Raw genomic sequence first — 12,840 nt, 5'->3', positions numbered from 1 at the left:
TAGGAGTCACTTTATTTATTTGCCGCTGGCCGGGCACAGCGGAGGGGCGTCACGGCCGGGCTCCGCCGGGGCCGGTGGGACGGGAGTCGCCGCGCGCCCAGGCCAGGGCGGTGCGCGGAGCCGCTCACCTTGCCCTGCCCCTGCGCGCACACGCTCCGCCGCTGCGTGTTTAAACAAAGAAAGTTGCACAACCGAACCCCCCCACTTCCTCCGTTAAGGTGGCTCTCGGGGGGGGCGGCGGGACGTCCCGTCCCCGCACGCTGTCACCGGCTCGTCCCCGGCTCTCGCCGCTCCCCGGCGCACTGACGCCCTTTCATTATTGCACTGCTCGCTGCGACCGTGACAGTAGTGCAACAGGGAAAGAGGGGCAGCCCGCCCGGTGGTCCCAGCGCTGGCCCAGCAGCCGCGGCAGCCCCTCGGCCTGCAGCCCGGCCGGGTGCACGGAGGGAGAGCCCGGGGGGCGATCCTGGCTTTGTCCCCGAGCTGGACGCCTCCCCCCAGAATGATGCTGGGGAGGTGGATTTAAACCGAGGGCAGAGGCAGGGTCAGCCGTTCAATGGGGAGGCAGCGGGCACGGCCCCGCCGTAGGGCTTCGGACCCTTTCTTGCACGCCCGCGGGCAGGCGAGGCGAGGCGAGCCGCGGGGAGAAGCGCCTCCGGGGAACCGGCTCAGAAAGCTCCGCGGCAGCGGCTGCTCCGCCGCGCCCTGATCCGGCCTCCAGTCCCCTCCCACCAACCCTTTCCCTGGGCCCCTGAGGTCCCGAAAGGGACCGCGGGGACCACCTGAAATGGAAGGCAGGGCCACCCACTCGGCCATCCCAGCTGCTGTCAACCCCCAGCTGATCCCTCACAAAGCAGAGGAGATTGAACACCCCTATCCCGGCTCCGTTCCCACGTACCTCGGTGCGCAGCTCTCGGGAAGGGCCGGAGGCCGTCCCCAGCCCCGCTGCACCCAGGAGCAGCCCCCGGCGGCAGCGCCCGGCCCGGCCGCTGAGCCCAGATCTGTAGCTAGCGGGCCCTGCTCGCCAACGGAGGCATGAGCTTTGTTTCGAGGTTACTGGGATTAAAGCCTCTGTCTCTTTGTGCTGTGCTCTGCTTCGCATCACCACCGGTTTTCGGGCTGGGATCAGGCACAGAAACAGCAAGTGTGGCTATGTATCTCCTCCCATCCCTTGGTGGGTGTTTACATCATTATGTAAAACAGGCACCCTTCAAATGTCTCGGGACTCATACTATTTTAAAATGGAGCCGTGATGGGTTTCTCCAGTTTCAATCATTCCTGTGCATTTTAGACAAGAGGCCGTTTTGAATCCCGTGTGATAGCATCAAAAATATGCCCATTACTCACAACCGGAGTCACCACAATAGCACGATTATTTGTCACAAAAACCATCTCTGCAGTTACTTGCCTATCTAACAGCGCTCAGCATTTCACAACTTTTCCCTTAACTCGATGGGCACATAGTATTATTTTTTTCCCGCTGTGGCTTTCTTCTGTCCGTGATGAATAACCCTCAAAAGAAAAGACCCTATAAGCAATATTGCACTACTACCCTGATCACAAAAGCAGAGGCAATATTGATAGGGTCTCATCCTTAAGGTTAGGAAGCTGGATAATGTGTCTTGCAGCAGGTGACTGGAGGGAGCTTCATTCCATGCCTGCAAATGGGGAAGGGGTAAAAAGTTAGAAAGCAGTGCACTGCCCTATGGATCACAGCACCATGTGCTCCCAGGAGGGTGGGGATGCAGGACTGGAGTAAACCTCTGACCCCACAGAATCTGTGCATGGGCACTACCCCTTTCTCCCAGGGCATATTTAACTGCAGTGTGGATTTTATCCAGGTTTTGACACCTCCATCCCCAGTTCTCACATTCTTCTTCTCTGTGAATTTTTCTCCTTTATTAATAACCTCAGTTACCTGTTAGAGGCTGGGAAGTGATATTTATTTGATTAACTGATAGTTGGATTTTGAACCTCTTACTAACAGGCATCAAACCTTTAAAGAACTTCCTTTCTAGGGCTGTCCTACTTGGAGAGCCCAGTGTTTTAAAATATCCCTCCCTTCATTGGAAATCACAGGATTAAGTACACACCAAAAATTAGAAAGCGAAACAGGATCTCCAGGGCTGGCTTTCCAGCACTGACTTCACATTATTGCATACAGATTAAACAGTGTTTAGAGACGCACGCGTGTTTTGCCCTAGCTTGTTTTGTTTGGCTTTTTCTCCCCCCCCCCCCTTTCTGTCCTAGGGACAGAAATCTTCAGCTAGGGCTGTCTTCGTGTTGAACACACCAACAGCCATAGAAATGATTCCCAGGGAGGGGCCAAGCAAGACACCTCCAGCTTCAGAGGTGCTCTGCCAACTTAGGCTCTTGCTCTGCAACCTGGCTCCCAGTTAACCTGCCCCAATGCATTTGTCACGTAGGAATGCTTGAGAGTCCAGAGGAGGAAGGAAACTTCATTCCCAGGTCATCCCACACCAGGTCACGATTTTGACACTTTAAGCTTCTCTTTCCTCAGCCTGCTTTCCAGTGGATTAAATAGGAGTGTAATGGAGAGACAATCCCCTAATTCATAGAGTCCTGGCTAATTTATCCACGCCACACTGATCTGGTCTTTGCCATTGGAGATCCCTGGCATTTGGCATGCTGGTGTGAGGCAGCCCTGCATTCTCTTTGATGCTGCCTGACTTGCCCAAAGCAGCCAAACCCCAAGGACATGACAAAGAATGGGGAACAGGGGAAACTCCATTGAATTGTGTGGTTTTCCTAATGGACTGATAAACAGAATCTCCATTCTGCCCCAACCCTTCCTTCTCGCCATACTTTGTGATGCTTGTGGAAGCAAACAGGGATCTTTTTCCACATTATTTATTTGTATTAACCTTTGCTTGTGCTAACTAAAAGGCTGTGTTCACAGAGATGGCTGTAAGCAGCTCAGAATGAGTTTGATAAAACTTCTGTATTCTTGTTACCTTGGCAAAACCTCAGGTTTAATCCTGCCACTGCTTCTCCACTACCCCTGAAACCTAGACATCCAGTTGGACTGAGAACACACACAAAAAAAAGACTCAACTAGGCTCAGCCTTACCTTTCCATCTATTCCCGTCCAGTCTCTATTTTGTTTATTGTTTACCATGTCTTTTCCACTCTTCAGCCTTGATGTTATCTCAAACAAGACTTAAACTTAATACACACAATTTAACTTCTCCAATGCCCCAAGAGACAAACCCACTGGCAAGTTTACAGTGGAAACATACAATCTGCACATCAAGCGACGTTACTAATGCACCAATAGTGTGTGTGTGTGTGTGTGTGTAGCACCATTTAACAATTTCTACACAACTTAAGCATTTCAGTAGTTGCAGAAGCTACAACTGGCAGGAGAGGGTAAAGGATGTAATTAGAAACGTCAGCCACAATTTAAGTTCCAAGCAAAGGCAATTACATTACTTTATGTTTCTGGATTTGTGCTGAGAGCCTAGATGTGTCTCAAAAATTTCCTTATCTCCAAGTGGACTTGTATTGGCACAGGACTCCCCAGCCTCCCCTATTTCTTTTTTCTAACAAGACAAGAAAAATCAGGACTGACTCAATAATATTCCCCCAGTCTGCAAACAATATGCAAATCCTGGGTCATGTCATGCCCTATAGCAGGGAGCCTCTGGAATGTATATGGGGGTTATTTTAAAATAAACGTTTAAACACGAGATTATGAAATGCATGCTATTTATACACCAGGAGGCTCAGCATCTCTAGATATGTTTAGAAACCTCTCTCGGCTTTAATCACAGTTATAGAAACTAAATGGAAATGTCACCCAGACTAGTATGGAAATAACACTTTATATGTTGCTCAATAATGGAAGCTGTTTTTTTGGCAGTGTGATGGGGGGAATCTTTTACTGTAGTGCAGTCACTGCTGTATGTTTAAGCCGCCCTTTTCTGATGTTAGCAGACAAATAGACTGGAAGTGTCCTTGCGATGAAGCTTTGAGATAAATAAAGTAGTGAGTTGACTCGCTGGAGCTCAGAGGCCTCTGCTCCTTGTGGGATCAGACCCTGTCTTCCCTGCTTGGTTTAGGGAGCCATTTCCCCTTCCCTTTGTTGCTGTTTTTTTGTTTGTTTCTCTTGTGGTTAAAGATGCCACTTGGGGCAATCGGGTTGTTTAAATTTTTCTCTCAGTCACAACCTCACAAAACATAACAGGGCAGCAGAGCTGCAGGCCAGCCTTGCTTCCCTGGCCACAGCCATTTTGCTAGCCTGAGGAAAGGAGACCATTTAAAAGCCATCTCGCAATTAAATACATTATATAGTCTACAATATGTTTTCTGCAGCAGAATTGACACCATTACCAAAGGTCAGAGCAAACACTTTGGAAACAGCTGTAGGCTGAGATTTGATTTAGAGTTTTCTATTTAATAATTTTATCATTGTTTTAAAGCTGGGAAGTGTTGCCTTTTTAATTCTTTTTTTTTTTTCTTTTTTTTTTTTTTTTAAGAGAGAGAAAATTCTTAGCATTCCAGTCCTGGCTCCTTAAGTCTATCCAACAAGTTTGTACAAATCCATCCAGAGAAAAAGGGGATTCTTGCTTCCATGCAAGAGTCAACTTGTCCAGGTGTGAGAGACTCCAGAGAGTAAGGGTTGATAATCCTCTCTGAAAACGCCACCTTCCCAAGAGCGTTTCACTCACCGAGCTTGGGGATTCTGTCACCCATGGCCACTTACCAACACGTTCCCCTTCTCCTGAAATCAGGAGGGATTACACTCCAGAATGTCCTGTCATTTGATTCTTGCTTATAATATTTAGTTTGTGGGTTTCAATAACCCTTTTCTCAGCAGCAATATTTCCTCGGCTGGCAGAAGCCAGATCTGCGTCAGTGAGCTCCATTAAAAGGAATGACAGAGCTCCTTAAACAGCCTAGACTTTGTAACCCCACAATACGGCTTTTCTGCATGGTGTTTACCAGCGCTCTGCTGTCTGATGGAAAAAAAAAAAAAGGAAAAAAAGAAAGACTTATAGTACTAAATGTAGGAGCAAAATAGGGCTAAACCCTATCACCTTGGAAGTGCCGATCTGCTTCTGGCCCTGCAGTGTACCGCAGGGCAAGTGGAAGGTCTTGTGGTTGCCTTGGCTGGGGAAGGCGCGCATAAGGGGCTGGTCTTAGGGTCTCCAGATAACTCTTCCCCGCGGTGGGGGACAGGCTCCCCTCACTGCACAGCACTGCTGCCCATACACTGCCCATCCTTCGCCTTCAGGGCAGGGCTGTGAGTTCTCAGGGGGCCCCAAGCTCAAGTCTCTACAGCCCAGCCCAGGCACCACACAAGGGGAAGCAGCACCTCCTGTGTCGTCCCCCCCCCGGCCACCTCCCTTCCCCAAACCACCCAAGAGCAGCGAGAGCAGGAGCGACCTTAACACAGCTCTAGCGCTCAATGCAATGACTCAAAACGTCCCCCTGAAAAAAAAAAAATCCCTCTGAAAACTTAAACCATCTGATTTCACTTTCCGCTCCAATTGGTTGTGTAGCCAGGGCGCAGGTCTGGCCTCCTCCACCACACTAATACCCTATGTGTGCTGCCTCCACAGAGGAGGGGTTCTTTTAACAAGTTTATGCAACAACAGGATGGAGGCTCTGCCGAAGCCCTTCCCCCCGCAGCCCGACCTGATTCCCCGCATTCCTCCCGCGCCCTCCCCCTCCGACCCAACTGGAGACAAACTCTGGCATCTCCACACACATGCAAATGGTTTCCCTTGCACAAATACAGACTCCTGAAGGGGCCTTTGCTTCCGAATCCCCCCCCTCTCTTTTTTTTTTTTTTTTTGCTTTCCTCCAGTGCCTTTTTTTTTTTTTTTTTTTTTTTTTTTTTTACTGTTACATTCCTCAACCAGGCAGGGTTAATAAAAAAAAAAGAAAAAAGAGAGAGTGGGGAAGGGAGGGTTTGGAATGTGGAACCTCCATCCCAGGCCCAAATCTGCAGGGATCCCCTTCCTTGCCCACCCCCCATCCCTGAAGCCTGTCTGCAGAAGAGCTGGTGATCAGGGAAAGGCCCTCCATGGGCTCTAGTGCCCGGCAGGAGGCCACAGAAGATGTCCCCTCACCCTCTGTGAATGGGACATGGTCTTGTCACCGCACAGGCCTTTCCCTATAACACAAGAAGCCTCAAATCCCCCCCACGCCCAGGGGAGGTTTTCAAGTGTGGCAACCATATTATTTTTAAAGACGTAACTTTATATAGGGAAACAAGCACGCATCTATTCCCTCTGTGATTTCTCCACCTCCAAACAAGGCAGGCTCACACGTCTGAGAGGCCATCTTACAGCCCCGCATCAGCCCCACCAAGGCTTTCACTAGCACATATTTCCACTCGCTGATGGGCTCCACGAGCACACACACAGAACAAAGCACTGCCCTGCTCCAGGGTGGCTTCCAGCTTCCCACTGGTCCACCCTCCTTCCCATCCTCCTTGGTCAGGGGCAGCGAAGGGCCCCTCGTGCTTCCACTCTGGTCACTCTTGCGCTCTTACTGATGGTGGGGGGAGGACACACACCCCCCCCAGCCCTTAAGAGATTTCACTCTCTCCTACTTTTTAATTATTCAGAAATTAGGAGGAGGAGGCCAAGTGCCAAAGCTAAACAGGCCTCCTCATTCCTTAACACCCTCAAAAATGGCAACCGTGCTACAATGCAGAGATGGATGAAAAGAAAAGCTCTGGAGAAGGCAGCCATGGCGGCTCAGGTTACCAGCACTGAGGCCTGGAAGCCGAACCGTATCCACCACCAGTACAGTGCCTCTGGTTCGGGTGCAGAGATCTTAGCCTTCTCCTCTGGGCGTGAAAGGGAGACAGGCTTCAGCTCCCCACCAGAAACAGAGGGACTGAGAAGGTGCCTTTTGTTTGCTTCCTTGTTCATTGAAGAACTGGAGTGTGCTACTGAGGATTCAGCTTCCCCTCATCCCTCCAAAAGAGGACATGAACACCCCCCCCCCCCCCAGGATGTGGTCCTCCATTTTCTGCCTCCCCATGGCTCACTCACTAGCACACCCCGTTCTGGCTTGGAATGTGTGGTATAAGCTGGAAACGCTCCTTTACCTAGATTTGATTTCCAATATGACGGCTCTCCCCACCCCCACCCTTTGCTCCCAAGGTAACAGCTCAAGGCTTCAGGATAAAAAAAGGGAGGAAGGTCCCATCCCCCAGCCCTCCAAACCCCTTTCTTAGCAGCTGCAGGCAAAAATACCACATCTGCCTCCAACTGCACCACGAGTGACAGTCACCAACATATTGTTATTTAAAGATCAATTCCAAATGCAATACTGCTGTTCCTAGGCCTACATCATCCCTGTGTCTCTCAGACTCGCTCTGCGTTGCTATTGGGAAGTGCAGGGAAAGATTGTCTTTCAAAGCCTATTGATTATTATTTAGGTGCCTTCTAGTTGTTTGGGTTTTTTTTTAATGAAAATGAAGGTATCAATATTGCTTTAATCTTAACAGTAATTCCCCCAAAAGTGAAATACGATGGAACTTGAAAAATACATCAAGAGGAAGCAAAAATTAAATTGCCTGTGAATGCACGTGTATATCTTAAAGTCACTGAATTCTATACACAACAATAACATCTTCAGGTTCATAAACCTCTAATTTTTAAAACAGAAGCAAGAAAATATTCAAACCCAGACAGGGTATTTTTCAAGGTGGAGATTGCTCTAAAGGAGGACAAGAGGGCTTTAAAATGTGAATAGGCCAGCTTTTTATTTTACAACTTGGACACAGAGACCCAGGCTAGTGGCAGAAAGGGCAATCCATTTTGCACACTGAAACAGTCAACCCGGGGAACAAAACCCAAGGAATTTCCACACAGACCACGCAACCTAAACACAAAACAAACAAACAAACACACACATGTGTCGGGATTTGGCTTTTGTTTTGGGTTTTTAAAGCATTTTCTACATGATTTTGACATTGTAATGCTCGCTGGAGCCTTTGTGATGGGGGGAAGAAATCGGAGGAGGGGGCTGGTTCCCTGCTAAAATGTATTAAATAACTACAGAATCCCATAATGTCAGGGACTGGGTGTGCAACAGTAACTGATCATAAAGGATGTATTAGGACTGGAACCAAATGCTTTGACAATATTATTGCACTGCTTTATTTGTGCAGACAGTAGTGCAACATTGTCAGAGCCAGCGATACCAGCAGCCACTGTCACGTTCTGCACAGCTGTCCCTGCATCCTTTTGTAAGGGACTGTTACATTACAGTGTTAACCACAATAACGTTTTTATGTTTAGCCCCAATAAAACTCTGCATGACAAAGTTTATTTGCAATTGTAATTAGACAAGGTAAAAAAAAAAAAAAAGAAAAGAAAAAAAGGGAAAAAAGGAAACTAACAACAAAAAGTTAGTAAAAAAAAAATGACAGGGAGGGGGGAAGAGAGAGAGGTAGAGAAAGACCACTGTTAGTATGGCTTGTTAAACAAACCATTCCAGTCTTTTGCTACATGCCCAGTATATTGAGGCACGGTACGTTATAAAGGTTTTATACAATCAAATATTTTGCTACAGTAATGGAGAAGAAAGGAACAAGGGCCATAATTCAGCATCCCCAAATGTATGTGTTTCCATAAAGCCCAGATTGGCCAGTCAATGAATCTGAACTACACCATTCAAACAAATCTCTTCAGTGCCAGCCCTTTCCTGTGTCTTCAGAAGTTTTCTTATTTGTATTGCGTGTTTTATGGTGGTTGACCAGTACAGATGCAAAAGGCTGATGTGTGTGTATATATAGAGTGGTATAAATACACAGTACTTTGATTTACTATGGAAAACGTTACAGAAATGAGACTTGTGTACAAAAATACCTAGCGCCTGTGCTTCCATCTCACATATATCTGTGTGTGTCACCACCCAAAAATCAGAGTAGAAACACTACAGAAACAAATCAACAACATTAAATCCCTATAGACACAGGGACCTTAAACATATAGGGGAAAGTTTCTATCAAGGCAAAAACTATAAAGGAATCCTTATAAAATTTCAATGTAGATATTGTTGGAAGTGTGTAGAAATTAATAATTAATTACAAGTAAACAAAGCAGGTAATGTGATGCCTTGAAAGCTCCCAGAAATGTTTGGAGCTTATGTTTTAAATAGGATGTGTTTAAATCATTCCAGCCCATGTCGATAGAAAGACATCTAAAAATGCAGCACCCAGAATCTCTCTCCTTATTTAAAACCACTCCCACATGTATAAAACCTTATTTCACACACGTGCATAAATACACTGGAGGAGGCATCTATTTTAGGGTTGTTTGCCCACTCTGAAGAGGGTGGGCTGCTAAAGGGGGTCATGTTTCTGCCAGCCAATGCCCTTTTAATATTGCACTGCTCATCATAATTGCCAGTAGTACAACAGAAAAAGGGCTCTGGACAACAGCATACTTCAGAGACTTTCCAAAATAAATGATAAATCAGCTAGAAACTTCTCCAAGTGATGGCCTTCTATGCATGATTTACTCTAAAACAGATTTGTTACAGTCAAAAAAAAGGAGTTTCTTCAACAACCACATGGTTTCAATGTCATTCTTTAAAATTAGATTTCAGTATTTCACAACTTCATCTCCAATTAAATTCAGCAAGAATTTAGATAAGCTTATTTTAGGGACTTTTTTCTTTCTTTCTTTCTCAATGGTGAATGTATTGCATTAGAGCATATGAAAGCAAAGACCGGAATTGGGGTTGTCCTCCTGGCAGTTCAGCACCCCAGTATGGTACAGAAGTAGGTGTAATGAATGGAATTAAATGTGATCTTAAAGACACAACGGAGGAGATGTTCATATCCTTGCCATTGCTTTCACCTGAATTGTCTGCTACAATATTTGCTATTTATTATACACATGCTTGTAGGAGCTTAAATTATTTGGTTTTAATTGCTAGGGAAGTCTTGCTCTTTTACACAAGCATCTAAACAAGCTTCCAAACCAACTGCCACCCACGAGTGAGAGACCTTTAAAAATCATCTACTTGCACCATAAAAACATTACTGTTGTAATTTTTCCTTTTTCAGAAAGGATATATGGGTAGTAAGGAAAAAACATCCGTTAATCATTAAAAATCAGACATTCCAAATAATTTTAGCAATAAGTAACATTTAAAAGTCAATTTGTTAGTCTTTAGTCTGCCAACTGTTTACCATTTGTTTCTCTAAACAATTTCAAACTTAAAGCTGGAAAATGTAACTATTTGTTAAATAAGAATCGCTTGAGAAATCATAAAATACTTTTATTTCAAACTTCAAACAATGCAAAGAAATTCGATGCAAAGAAATCCAAACTTGAAAGCAACTTTCCATAAACTGTATAGACAAGTGAGAATCAGAGCAAATGCTAAAATGAATTAAACTGATTGGGGGGGGGGGGCTAAGCTAGAAAATGCTCTAAATGAATTCTAGTTGTCAGATTTTCAGAGCAATATTAACAAAGCCATTTGATTTGGAATTGTCCAATCTCAGTTAGAATCTTGAATTAGATCATTCTTACTTTTTGCTTTAATTTGAATGCTTCCTCCTTTTTTTTGTTCAATAATTTAGCTCTAATACAGAATTCTCGGCTAGTTTGGAAATGTTAAAAAGAAAAAAAGAAAAAGTGAAATGTAGAAAGAAAGAAAGAAAGGAAGAAGGATGAGAAAGAAAGAGAAAACAACTAGAAGAAAGAACGTGCTGTAAACTTTAGGAAGTTTTTGGGCTCTCGAGCCCCAGGTCTGTGCTCAGGGTACAGCCTTTCCTTACACAACTCGAAGACCACACACTGGAGGGAAACGGAGCGGAATTGGGGCAAAGTGCAAGAATGCCAAAGAAACACTTTGGGCTGCGCACCCTGGTTTATTGCAAAAACTCTACACTATTTAAGCAAAGCATTAGTTTTACGAGATTTAAATATTAAGCCAATATAAATACTGGCTGGAGATAGCATGTGACTTAACTGCCTCGCTCGTCGGGGCTTTAAGCAAAAAAGAGAGGGGTGTTCTCTAACAGGATCTTTTAGCAAAACATGTTGTCTAGAAAGACAGGATCTTTCCTGCGTTTCGAAGCGGGAACCGCGTTTTCACGGCGGAGCTCTGCGGCTCCGGGCACAGGCAAACCCGCCCGGGAAGCGCAGACCGGCGGAGCTAGGGGCGCGGGCTCGGCCCGGCTAGGAGGATGGGGCCACACTCCATTCCTTAGAAGAGTTTGCAAAGGTGAAAGGTTTGAGAGAGTAGGGTTAAAAATAAATTAGCTCACCACTATCTAGAGATGTGCAGCCAAGCCCGCCAGCAGCCGTCTCTCCAGTGCTCCTCCGGCCAGCCGCACGGACGGCGCACACCCCCCGGCCCCTCTCCCGCTCTATTTCCGCTGGCACACACCGCTGTTCGCCGCTTCTAACGCTCCCAAGTTTTATTCCCAGCCCCGCTGCCGCCCGAGGCGGCTCCGGCCGCCGGCTCTTTTCAACACCTCATATCGATCGCACGCCAGAGAGCAAACCGACCAGCGAGAACTTCGCTCGGGAAACCGCTCCGCTTACCGCGGGGGAGCCAGAGGCTCCCGCAACGCACGCGCCGCAGGCAGCCCTCGCCGGGAAGCGGCGCGGCCCCGCCGGGCAGCCCCCGCACGGGACGAGGGCGCGGGGTCCACCGGCGAGCGGACCCCGCTCCTCGCTTCGCCCCGCTCTCTTCGTAGTGCTTTCCCCCCCCGCGCCCTCACTGCCCCGGGGGGGGATCGCCCCTCGGCCGCCCGCCCAGCCACCGCTAGCCCCGCGGGCCATTGTCAGATCCGCGGCGCGCCCCGCCGTCACCCCACGCCCCCTCCGCCCGGGGGGCCCGCAGCTCCCGCCATTTCCGCCCGGGCAGGCGGATGCGGCCCCCGGGCGGCGGCAGGACCGGCGGGCCCCGCTCGCTGCACGGTACCTGGCGGCGGGAGGGACGGATCCCCGCACGGCGGGGGGGAAAGTTGCCAAAAGAGGCGCAAAAGAGGCGGTGAGAGCGGCCGCGGCTCCGCACCCCTCGGACCCCACCTCCCGCCGCCCCGCGCCGCCGGCCGCCGCCGCCCCGGGCGCGCCTCGGCGGGTGTCCCTGATCGATCCCAGCGTGGGCAAATCCTCCGGTACCAACCTCATGGCCGCCCCGCTCCAGCCTCCATCTTTGACTAGTTGACATTCAGCTCCTGCCTGACCAACTCCTCATTAGCATACCACCCCCGCCATTGGCTCACCCCTGCGCTAGTCTTTGCCACCTCCTCCGCCATTGGCTCCCGGGGAGGATATTTAAAAATATTATCCCTGCGCCCATTGGCTGGCGGGCGCTCACGTCACGGCTCGCTCTTTATTTTAACAATGAATGCACAAACACATTCTTCCATTCACAAATTTCTTTTTTTTTTTTTTTTCTCAGGACTTTGCCCGCCTTTTCTCCAACTACATTTTCATTGATTTTTTGTTTCAACTGAGGGGGTCCCGCTTGTAAACAGATAAATCAAAGGCGAACAGAGGGGGGACCTGAGCAAATATTATCTTCTCTCTCTTTCTCCCTTTTGTTCGGCAGCGCTGGTGTTGGGGGAACAAACCTTATCCCCAGCGGGCCCGGCCCGGATCGGTGCGGTCGGGGGGGGGGGGGGCTGCCCTGCCCGAGAGGTTGCAGCTCTTTTGCCTCTATTTCGGTTTCAAAGCTCACCCTCTTTCCCGCAAGTCGAAAAGCGAGCTCTGCCCGGGCAAAACAAACAGCTACGGTTGTCACATTTAGGAGCGTAATTATTGCTGGAGGTGGAGAGGGTTGGTTGGAGGGGGGGGGGGGGTCCGTGCCCACGGGAGAAGTGGC

General features: G+C 48.3%; 1 long non-coding RNA gene across 1 annotated transcript; it reads right to left on the bottom strand.

The window, feature by feature from the left end:
- On the bottom strand, positions 1-12,558 carry LOC130600239 (uncharacterized). The gene is made up of 2 exons (XR_008972404.1): positions 12,139-12,558; positions 1-1,658 (listed from the first exon to the last, which is right to left on the bottom strand). It is a non-coding gene; the product is annotated as an uncharacterized LOC130600239 (long non-coding RNA).
- Between the last annotated feature and the right edge of the window lie 282 nt (positions 12,559-12,840).

Source organism: Pezoporus wallicus, unplaced genomic scaffold (assembly GCF_028554395.1).
Source record: "Pezoporus wallicus isolate ANWC-B61680 ecotype Strahan unplaced genomic scaffold, APGP_CSIRO_Pwel_v1 contig_6401, whole genome shotgun sequence".
Lineage (NCBI taxonomy): Eukaryota > Metazoa > Chordata > Aves > Psittaciformes > Psittacidae > Pezoporus > Pezoporus wallicus.
This window is presented reverse-complemented; position numbering and strand designations above follow the sequence as displayed.